This window comes from Brachyistius frenatus, unplaced genomic scaffold, assembly GCF_029030835.1.
Source record: "Brachyistius frenatus isolate BFR_SWC_R1_liver_20210118 unplaced genomic scaffold, ASM2903083v1 Contig_1, whole genome shotgun sequence".
Classification (NCBI taxonomy): Eukaryota; Metazoa; Chordata; class Actinopteri; family Embiotocidae; genus Brachyistius; species Brachyistius frenatus.
Genome location: NW_027210600.1, coordinates 1,233,028 through 1,245,771, shown reverse-complemented (window position 1 = coordinate 1,245,771; position 12,744 = coordinate 1,233,028).

Genomic DNA, 12,744 nt, shown 5'->3' with positions numbered 1-12,744 from the left:
CGCCAAACACTCAGCAAGCAGATGGCAATTTATACATCCAGCAGACACAAGTAAATGTAAGGATTTATTTGGAGTCCTGTTTTTTATCCTCTTGGCAAATGAAAATCAAATTTTCTATTGAGCTCTAATTTGGTCTCCGCAAACCCGCTGAGAAAAGTGTGTCTCCTTAGCTGCTAAATGGTAAGGATGGTAGTATTTTTACAATATATCTTTACATCAGTCCTTTAATTGTGGTAAGGGATTTAAGACTGTCACAACAGAATACAGGGTGGTTCTGTCTCATGCTGGAGAACTAAAACATATATTCTGAATACATGTATTTATCCAGTGCACCCGTAAACTCATTCTTATGATTTTAAAGATACCATTTGACACATTTCTGAACTTTTTCAGACTGAGATGAGTCCAACGGAGATCACTGCTGGTGGTTGTTTCACTAATTATCGTCAAAATGTGGAATATACCTGCAATCACACATGAATACCTGTTTGTGCAATTGTGTTAAATAACATTTGATTAAACGTTTTGAAAAAAACACCATGATCAGATATCACAGACTTTATGGTGATAAAACGAACCATTTCAGAACATTATTATCATCGTCATCATTGGGTTTTAGTAGATTTTAAGTTTCCAACCAATAACCGCAGTCCTATATAATCAAAAATCCCAAGAATGACGGATTGTTTCTGAGTAGATGTACACAGTAGAGAGAGATGGAGAGACGGTGACTGCACAGAATGAGACAAAAATTAGATGGAGAGAGCGTATTTAAGACAGATTTGAATAGATAGACAGTGAGAGACGAGGGCAGCCTTGAAATAAAAGAAATGCAGGAATGGGACTGAAGAATGGAAAAAGATGGAAAAGAAAGAACGGATGGAAAGAAGAGTGTGAGCGATGGGGGGATCTTGCAGTACCTGTGATGGATGAGCTTTAGCTCAGGTGTGACGGCGCGACCAAATTAAATCACTGAGCAGACAGCAATGAACGAGAGACAAGGTTATCACTTTCGCCCCCCCCCCTCTCCCCTCACATCTCCTCCTCCCCTCCCTGCCGACCACCCTCGGTCTGAGTCTCAGCGGTCTGTCCTCACTTTACTATCATCAGCTCTCGGCTGCTTGGCTCTCAGTCTGGAGGGAGAATTGGCCTTCACTTCTGAGTGATGTTAGACATGTTTCAATCATGCACTCTGGGAGTCTGTTTTATGACATCACTTACTTTCACTCAGTGACTTGATGGATATGGTTGTCCATGAAAAACAATATTCCTTAGTAATACGACAAATGCCGGATTATAAGAAATTCATGTCAAGTCATGAATACCCAATGAAAGTACATTATGTGGCCAAAAGTATGTGGACAACCTTTCCTTTTCCGGTCTTGGCTGGAGTCTTTCGTTCCAATTAAAGGAAATTTGACAATACACCACGCAGATTTTACAAACACGTTTCCTCGCCAACAATAAGCACAAAAAAAGACATAATGTATGAGTGGTACTGAGTGAGACGAGGGGAAATAATAAGGAAACAGAGACTACAGTATACTGTACTGTGTTTCATTTCCATCATCATCATTCCATTTCCATTAACTTCTCTCCGTATGATTACCGTGTGCACCGTTCATCACATGACATGACACACTGATGGAAATTGCTCTGTCCCTTCCTGCTATATACAAACGTGTTGACAGAGCAGGCTCCTTTAATGGCGACTGTTCCCTAACCTCTGACCTTTCACCTTTGACCAACCCCATGGCCAGACATAGTGATCCGCTGCCCTACACTGTTGGTGTTGACATCGAGGTTCCCTTGTCACTGTGTCACAAGGACAATGACTGGCTTGTACGGGTGGACAATGGAGAATGGAGTAGATTGTAAGGGGCTGTGACTCGAAACGTTAAAAAGATGGATGTTGTTGGAGGCCGAGGGACCAAACGAGGGCAATGAAAAGGAGAATTTTGGATGAATTTGGACTAATGACATGCAAAAACTGTTTATTTACCCAAATTTGTCTGAATAATTTTTTTACTAATCCTTTATTTTATAGACATTTCAAAAGTTTGCATGGTTTGCCTCTGTGTCGCATCAAAAACACAATTCATGTCGTTTCCTCTGAAACAAATATGATGTAGAGTAACAAGACTCCACCAGTTAAATCCAGGCTTAAGACTGTAAAGATCATGGTTCGCATCAAATACAAAATCTCAATCCGCCCGGATTTCTTATGCAACTCTTCCACACGGCTTCTATCGAAGCTGATAAACAAGTTAGGAATAAATTAAAGGTTTTACGTCTCCTCTTTTCAGTGTTTCTCATGCCGCCCTAAGTCTAAAGGAGCTCTCTTGAGTCAGGGCAAACTCAAACCCTGATCTGAGCAAGCAAATTCCAAGCAGAGCATTTAAACCACATGTACACACGCACACATCCGCACATACACACAAACAGCGAGCTCATCATCACCAGTCTCATTATGTTGTTGATTCTTCATCTCCCTACAGACAGTGCTATTTACCCAGTGTCTCTGTGTAGAGGGAGACGGGTAATGAGACTGATGTGTGCAGGGGTGCGTTCTGGGTAATTTGTTTGATACGAGAGCTGATGGGAGGTGAAAGGATCAAAAGATTAAAACAGCTTTTTTTTTTTTCTTTTACTTTCCTCTTTCAACTTCCCTTCATCTTTTCCCATCCCTCCTCTCAATGTAAAAATGTCGAGAAACGGTTGCTGTCTCGTTTTCTCCCTGTCTGATTTTAATTCCCGATTAAATCCCCACCTTGACTGAGCTGTAATGCTGCTTATCCCCTCAGATACAATCACAGGGAAGCAGAAACGTAGCTTCCTGAGGGGCTGTCCCTCAACTATGACCCTCTATTCCCTCATTAGTTTGCTCTGACCCTTGAACTCATCACGTGAAGCCCAGAGGGGGTGGACTCAGGTGACGAACAGGTGTGTCTTCCTGACTTCGCCCCAACCTTTACTCTTTTATGTCAGTGCGCAGGTTTGCAACATGATTTAGACCTCCTCTCACACACATTGTATGCTTACTTAATTAACGAGTGTACACAAGTTATTACAGGGAAGGGGTCAGAAAAAGGTGACATACTTTTGTTTTTACTTGAAGGGTTATTTGTCTGAGAGATTGATGCTGTATTTATAGGTATATAGATTTAGAGGACGAAACAATATCGTCGGTACATCAAAAAGCTTTCATGTGCAGTGCACTATGGGTAATAAAGGTGCTCTTTGGTCATTTGTATTTTATATATGTTATGCAGAGATATTTGAGGAAGTGTATTGAAGTTTTTCTTTTCAAGGTGAGGGTCCAACAAAATGCTAGTCGTGCTTGGAGAGGTGCTCATGACCGATTTTATTGGCTGCTAAGATTACAGATCTTATCTGGGAAAGTTTCAGGATTTGCAGATCTGCAGGAAGCACTATTTTGTTTAGTCTTGCACCCCTTTACATAAGCAACATTGGGATGGATTAATTTCATAATAACTTTATGATAACATTTGCAATTCAAAGTCATCACTGGCACTGAGATACTTCATACTTTAATGCAGAATCCTGTGCAGTAACTGTTTTATGTAAGTCTTAGGGTCTTTGCCAGTCTGGAGGCGGGATGAATAAACGACACGAAAATGCGAAATACTTGCCGGCAGTCTATTTCGCATCAAAACTATTCATACCGGCGGCGATGCAAATTTGAGACAGTTGTTTAAAAAAAAAAAGGTTCAACTAGATTCAGGCCAGCCCATCCTTCAGAAACATGGATGGATTCAAAATAGATAGATAGATAGATAGATAGATAGATAGATAGATAGATAGATAGATAGATAGATAGATAGATAGATAGATAGATAGATAGATAGATAGATAGATAGATAGATAGATAGATAGATAGATAGATAGATAGATAGATAGATAGATAGATACTTTATTAATCCCCAAGGGGAAATATTTTCACTGCAACAACATTTATAGATACAGGAAAGCAATAAAATAACAGTAAACAAATATTAAATATAAAAATGCACAGTATATACAATAAAATAGAATTAAATAAAATAGAATAATTAAATTAAATTAAAACTAACTAAACAATAGTGCAAAGAATAATAATAATAAATAAATAACCAAAATATATCTTTTTAAAATCGGATGCTTTAACGTGATGTATCGCCGTGCACAACAGTCAGTCGTGATGCAGGCAGCCGATACCAGCATGACCAGATTGGAGCAAACCTAATGTGGGGCAAACAGGACGTTGGTGTGAGACAATGTTGGACACATTACCAATGCTGAGAGGTCATGCCCAACACATACTTGTAATAATCAAGAGATTAGGTACACCTCCTTTAAACCACGCACCTTAGTTTACGCTCAGAGTATCTGCTGTTGAACTCATAAACGAAGAGTTGGACATCCTAAATGCACCTGCAGCATGTGCTTTAGAACCTATGTCGTCAGTTTTGAACGACTCCCCTAAAACCTTTTTTACCCCCTCCAGACATAAATGCCGATATAATCCCACTGTATTCGCTGATAAATAAACACAATGCAGAGGGTTTTTAAGTGGTTTTGTCAAAATCCCATTTCTCCTGCCTTCCCTCACAACGTGTCTTTAGTGGCCAGATATAGAAACACCTGCATGATGAAATGCAATGCAACAGAAAACTTCTGTAAATACCTTGCAATTTCTTGACCCTTCTACTTCAGTTTTGGTGCTCTGATTAGTAGTGTTTTACTGTGCTGTATTTCTGCTATTTTGTCCACCTAATGATAATAATAATATACATTAAATAATAAACGTACAGGAGCCGACATATTACAGATAGGTAGAAACACCTTACAATATAATATGATGCAGTATACATGCGAGGGCTGAATTCACAAAGGCAACAAATGTAAGAGGACTTTTATATTTGATTGCATTACAATGTGTAGCAGATAGACACTAGAAGCCAGCCATTATTTGGCCAATCAAGGTGGCAGTACCCTTCAACAGGTTCATGGAGCACAGGTGTATTAGATTTCATTCCTGTTCCTGTGATCGTCCCTGTGCATGTGTTACCTTGATAAACCAAAGAAAAGTTTTGTTTAAATGAAAATGATTTAAACGTTAGATTAGTATAAGGTAGCAAATTCACCCTGAGGTTTTGGATTTTATGGAACTATATAATTTGTTGAGACTTTTTCTCAAATATAGTTGTTGAAGAATAAAATGTGGGTATGCCAACAAGTTATTGTTTCTTCTGTAACGGCTCATAACAGACCAGGACTAGTGGCAGTAGAAAGATGAGAACGTGTCTGTACTATTAAATTCTTCTGACGACATGGAGATTGACAGGTTCTGGTTGCCGTTTATTGTATATTGACTTTTTTATATTGTTTTATGTTTTCTAATATCAGGTGCAACTTACGCAGTTTGATCTCTGTCAGAGCTTCGGGTTGGTGTCGGCCTTCAGTCACAGGGAACCGCTGGTGCAGTAGAGGTCACATGTTGGTATTTCATTTCAGGTGAGTAGTCTGGATGTTGTTCTGTTGGGGAAAGAAAGGGGTTTATTTTGTGTAGTTTTGGTTTCTCCTCCGTTAGCATGCCACCGCTGGATCAGCCTGTTGATTGTTGTGCTGCACCACTGTAGAGAGACGCCTCCGTTTTTAACATCTTTTACAGAACTAATGTTATTGACCCTTTTTATAATTGCAAAAAACATTCTCTCTCTCTCTCATGTGCAGTCTCTTCACTTTCCTTTTCGTTTCCCTTTTGGAATTGGAGCCTAAAGTTTTGTTTACAACCACTAAAAGCAAGCAAACAACTGACCCAAGTGACTGTGTCTGTCTGTCGTCTCAGATTCATTATGGTAACATGAACAACACGTGACAAGGCAACAACACTTCCTACATCATGCAAGTCGATCTAATAAAAACTGAACAGATCGGACTCATTATAGTTCAGGAACTGACTCGTATAACTGGAGACTCCTTTGAAAGGAGTCAGGTCTCCTGCTCAGCCGCTTTGGGCTCGACGTGGAGGAAGACGGGCTGAGTTGGAAGTTCAGAGTGTTCGTTATCACCTTCATTGCTGCAGCACGCTGTTGTAACTGCAGCCTGTGATCTCTTTCTAATTGGTATGTAATGAGAAAATTAACACACAACATTGACATTTCTTTACCACTACTATTTATTTCTCATGAATGTCTCATTGTAGACTTTCAGGGGCGCTCGTGTCCTCCTCAGCTCTGCTGTAATTCGAACCACGGTTGGCTTCGTTATGTCATGCCCTTGTATTTATATTGCTATTGGACGCTGTGACCACAAGTGTAAAATGATTTTAGCTTTTTCTGGCCACTCGTTGTAATTTTATTGTGCTTTGATGGCATTATGATGCATTTTGAAATTATAATTACCAGAAAGTTGCAACTGTTACAAGTTAACCTAATAAAGAACCATCTGCAGCAGCCACGACCGGTGGGAATGAGGACGTATTAGATGTCTGTCACTATATGAACTTGCCAAAGGCAATTTGAGCTGAACAACCCAAAAAAATTCATGCACGGTTGCTAAGATGTAGTCACAGCAACAACATAAAAGGTGACATTTGAAAGATAGCACATTAGTGAAATGCACTGGCTGCATTAATTCAGTGTGGCTAAAAGCCTTGTTAGCATTCACAGTTTGAGTCTGAATGTACAATTACGAGCCAGAAAGGGAGGATGGGGAAGAGAGGGAACATGGGAGATAGAGAGAGAACAAAAGGAGGCAAAGGAGAGAGAGAGGAGGAGGAGGGGGAGACTTTCATGTCTCCCCTGAGTTTGAAAGGCCTCCCTTTCATTTGAGCATTGTCATATTTTCTCTGTTCTCATTCAATTTGCTCCACCTCTCCCCATGATAAAGACATCACTCTCTTAATACATGGAGGGCAATACAGATGAGAGCGTGAGCTATGCACTCGCTGGAGTGCCTGTGTGCCTGGATGCAGGCGAGCCCGTCTGCTTAAAAAAAACACTTTGCAAGTAGGTTTAGTTGGAAATGTAATGCTGCCCAGATTCGATTTTATGAAACAATAACTTTAGTTTACAGTACAGTACATTACACATACTGTATTTGCAAAACTGCTCACCGGCCAAATATTTCTTCTTTTTTTTTTTTAACAATATCATCTACTGACAACTAAAGAATGATGAACACAATGAAACTACATCACACAGCTCTTACCTAGCATGTCTGATGCCGTCTCCTTTACAGACATTTTCACAAATCACCCCGATTAGCATAAGCAAAGCATTATAATGTATTAAGTCCTTTGAGTATGCAACAGTGTTGCTTCCTCCATCCATCCATTACCTATACACACTTTCCTAACCACGGTCACTGGGTGGGCACAGCCTGGATAGGTCACATGGCCAACACAGAAAGACAGACAGAAGACAGAAAACCATTCAAAACCATGAACCTAACATGCATGTCTTCGGATGGTGGGAGAAAGCCAGAGTACCCACAGAATAGTCACACAGCCACAGGGAGAACATGGAAACGCCACATAGGAAGGCCCCAGCTGAGGTTCGAACCCAGAACCTTCTTGCCCCCGCCCACTTTTGCTTACTTCAAAATGTACTTGGTGAAAACCCTGGAAACCCTGTTTCCACTGAGGTTTGTTCAGCCACTCTGAAATACACTCAAAAGTATCTCAATGTAGTTCGAACTATGGCAGCTGCGGTCGATGCTGATTGGTTAAAGGCTGCTTGGAAAGTTTCAAACTGAACCCAAGCATTACTCCCGTTAGGATGCAACGACTGGTAAGAATGCTAAACAGGGTGTGACCAGTTCAATATAATCACACAGCGAATTTAGGTCTGGATGATTTGCATCCACCACAACCAACCTCCACCTCACAACATGAAGGGACTTGTTCCACTCATCGTGGGCATCAGATGTGAACAGTGAGTTGTTGAAATGTCAACTATGAACCGCACCCATAGTGGGTGTTGCGGCTTTATCCCTGGGAAGAATAATATGGGACAACTTCAAAAATCTCTCCGTTCCACTTTTACACTATTATCTGAAAAAAAGAATAAATTAAAAACTAGGAAGGAAACATTACCATTGAAAACAGTGTGTTTAATGATGACCCTTTTAGAGGCTGAAAGTGAGCAGGGGGGATTTTTGTTACTTTTTATTCATGTATTCTTTTTATTGCTGGTCCAACTCCATTTCCCATGGGTCTTGTAGGCAATGAATTGGCCTGATTGGTCTGGATTTATAAGCCCGTAGACACCGAGTTCAAGCATGTTGTGTCCTCCAACTGGGGCACCAATGACTTCCAATACAGACATGCTCACCCTCAAACATACATCAATAGTGTTTGTGACCCCCTCCTACCCCCCTCTACCTTTCCCTTGCACCCACCAATCACATTTTATGACACCCCCCCCCCCACCACCACCGCACAGATTCCACACAGACTGAACCAGATTCTTTTTTTTTCTTTTTTTTTTCTTCATTTCATTTGACAAGGTTTGCTTTCCGTTGGCATGCAGAGCCAAGAGTTTCACAAAGCCCCTCTTTCTGTTGTCCGTGGTACCAGGGGGTGTGAGTGTGTCGCAGGTTACAATAAGTTCCACCTACTGATCTTAATTGGACCTGATGTGTTGTTCTGCTCCCAGGGCGCCTGTTGAGCCCAGTTCTGTTCAGTTTCATTGTACAGCAGGCCAAGAACTCTTGGCAGCCGCTGGGCTATAAAACACTTTAGGGCGCAAAAGCTTTGCTAAAAGGAGCTGGCAAGAAAAAGAAGAACCCGAAAATAACAATTATTGTTTTGTTTTTTCACTCTTTTTTTTTCTCCAGTTATTTCTGTTGTGCTCGCCACTCACACACTCCCGCTGCCGGTCTCAAGATACGGTGAAGCAACGACAGTATCGCACTTTGTACAACAGCACTCTCCGTTTTCTTTGGGTGATGTTTTTCTCATCAGGGAAGTCATTTAAAAACACTTTGTTTTAAATCTTTATGAAGCTTTTAAAGGATTATGGGGTGGAGGGCTGTGGAAATGGGGTCTGCTGAAGTTTGTTTTGATATTTCATTGAACACACACACACACGCACACACACACACAAACACACACACACACACACACAGAAATCGTCCTGTTTGCGAAGGCACGACGCCCCTTCCCTGCTGCGATGGTTTTTGTTGGAATTTCCCACTCTGGTGTGCAATAGTTTTTGGAAGGATCTGGAAGTGGTGATGCAGTGACTATAATTCAAGGGGAGGGACAAGAAACTTCCCTTTGAAGATGGAGACAGTCTGAGAGCGTGAGGATTTTTTTTTTCCTTTTCTTTTTTTTTTAGCTGTTTTTGGGTGTTGCTTTCAAACCAATTAGAGTCACTGGGGAGAAAAACACAATAAAGCAGCCCTTTCAAAGATATTTTCGAAGTAGAAATACAGCTTTGGCCTCTCACTGAAGTGATTATAGATCAAACACAAAGACTAAAGTGTTCTAAATAGACTTTAAGTTTGTCTTTCAGCGATGCTTTTGTATTGGTGAGCTACCCACTCATTTACCCCTGACTTAGCTATGCAACATGGACTCTGAGGACTTCGAGCAATGCAAGGTATGGCCCCTTAAACCATTTGGCTCATCACACCTCATTCTATTGTGTTTGAAGACAATCCAAACATGAACTTTCAACCAACCAGGACATCACCATTTGGTTAGTGAACTATCGGTCTAGAGCCTCGAGTCTCGCATTTTGGCCGTTGCCATCTAGTCTTTTTGGAGCCAGAGGTGACCATATTTGGACTAGTTTAGGAGGAGCGAGAGGAGGAGCTGACTGACAACCAGAGAACACTATGCCCACCCACCTATAGCGGAAACCTGATTGCACCCCAGACCTGTCAATCAAACCAGATACACCGCCAAATATACCACTTTTTAAGTGAGTCATCTAATTAGTTATGGAACTACTTTCAGGAGGACTTCCAGAAAACTGATCGGAAGAAGTGAATCTAGCAAAAAACACTATTATGACTGAAAATGGTTTGACTTTGCATTTCATGAGAGAAGCTGAATGGGAGTCTGTGGAGCAAAAAGCTTTTTGGTGCCAAATCCTAGCGGCCCTCAGTGATATTACACTTTAAGCCACTTCTGCATTGGCCTCACTTTTCAGTTAGAATGTAGGTCAGTGTCTTTCAAAACTGTCTCATCCTCCACCTCTGTGCTTGAGGTTTGGCTGGGTGTAGGGAACTCAAATTGCCTCGCTAAGGTTAGGGTCATACTTTTGGTTTAAAGAAACCCACACACAGCTGATTGTTTAATCCAACTGTTGTTCACATGGAAACAAAAACAAGCAAAAGTGACTTTTTCTTTACAACATCGGTGCAAGTTTATCTACTGTATGTGCAGTCTGGGATAGCAGGTCCCAGCCTTTAGTAATTCAGTGGGATTGTCATGCTGCTCCCACCCTCTCAGGAACAACAGTCACATGTATAACTACAAAAGGTCCCTAGTCAGGAAACCATAAATAATTAGTAATTTTAAGTATTTAACCAATGCATTTTTTTTTTCCACTGTAGAAAGCCCTGTTTGAGAAGCAGGATGGAAACCTTGCAGTCTACATAGCGTTAGTAGTCATTTGCACATGGACGACTTTTAACATTTGTTTGTGATTTTTAAGTCGTCCAAACACAATGCTTGAGGAATTTTAGTAGGGGGTGCATGGGTGTTGTGCTCTTGCATTTTAACATTAGTATTTTGGAGTGCTAGTCTGGGTCTGGTCAAAACATCGCTGCCACAACAGATACATAAGGACAAAATATGACTGGACGCAATAATAAAAGAAAAATGTGTGCGGCAACAGATAACGAAAATCTAATAGCACTTTAGCACTAGTCTACCCATAGCTGTTGCAGCATCTTCAGCACCCCTCTCTATAGCTACGTATAGACAAAACCAATAAAAACTGGTTACAAGATATGCATTTTTTACAATATTATATGATCTGTATTACTAGCGTGATTATCATTTTACTATCTACTATTAAAGGATTATGGAGTACACATTATTCGTCTGATTTTTATCATAAGTAACAAAAGCCACCAAGGAAACTGTCCCAGGATCTGTTTGTTTCTATTTCCCAAAGCACTTAGAGCAAGACAATAAGGCCACATTAACAGCTTCTAAACTTGGATGTGAGAGTTCACAAGGTGCTCCTGAAGGCAGCATATTTGTGTGTATTGAAGTGTGTGCATGTGAGTTATCTTGTGTAGCTGCATTCTACTGTAATGTCAGCACCAAAGTTGTCATTAGAGCGCACAGACCACCTCTGATAATGGTGAAAGAGACAGTCCATCGCACCTCCTCCTTCTTTCCCTGCTGCTCCAGGCTTTCCTGTGGGATCCATGAGGAGAGACAGGAGGGAGGGGTGAAGGAGGGAGCAAAGGAGAAAAGAGGAGAGGGGAGCAGTCTGTCTCCCATTAACATTATCTCTATGGGAGCCCAAAATGGGCTCTGTCAGCAGAACACCGACCTGCTGTCAAGAAGAGAACGTGAGAATGAGAAGGAGGGATGAGAAGAAAGAACAAGAAGGGAGAGGTATTACCACAGCATGCCGCAAGTCTGTGTTTTATATGGAACACCCTATATATCACTGGAAATGGAGTCGAATATATGAGCGTCACTGAGGCTGCGCTTTTGACTTTTACTCCATAAGTTCGACGATGTAACCACTGCAATATCTTTCAGTAACGTTTGCTGTTCAAAAATACCAGCCAATATTTAATCAACAGAAAACGTTTCTTTGAATTGATTCTTCTTTTATTTGTCCAACTGTAAAGAAGTGATTCAGAGATGCTTCATTTTATTCACCTTTGTAAAAATGACAGGTTTGTGGGCAATAGCACTTTTCTTTAGTGAGAGCCAATAAAGTGGCAGACTGTTGGCTCAGATAAATCTAGAGGGAGTACAGCTTCAGACACTGATCGATATCAGATTTAGAAGATGTAGTCCTATGACTTTGTCACTTCAACTTACATGAAGACATGAGAAATGTTCATAAAAAGCCTTTAAATTTTGATTGATAGTTGTGACAATATCAGTTCGGATGTTATGTTAAGGACATATATAATGTGTTGCACAGGTACTGAACTTAGCATGCTAACCAGCTAGCCACATCCCATCTCGTAATATGTAAGTCAAACATTAGAAGAAGTAGCATATTCTACCTTGTTATGATGAATGGAACAGTAAACACAATGATGGCTGCAACGCTTGACAAATTCCTTTTACATTTATAGATTTAGGGAGGTTCATTTATGGAGTGTAATTTCTTTGGCTTTAGAAAGTACTACTGAAATGCTACTACTTGTTGATATCTATCATTTATATATATAAAGTAAATATTTAAGATTAACTCTTACTTACTCTAAACTGCTGTTTCTTTTTTTATTGCTTCTATTGTATTTCCCCCATCTTGCTTTGAAATCTTGCCGCTTCTACTCCATTCACTAGTTACCTATTGTGCCATTGTAAAGATCAACAGAAACTTTTCATATCAGATGTCCCCTCTGCGCCACTTTATTTACATTGGGGGTCATCCACGTGTACGATGATGCTTGACCCCTCTATGTTTTTTGGCTCTACTTAGAGGGACTAGCAGCTGGGAGGACGACGGATGGGGGCTGTACAGGGCCTCTGAGCATGTTCAGCAGAGAAAGGTTCAAGAGCGTAAGTAAATACGAAAAAAGAAA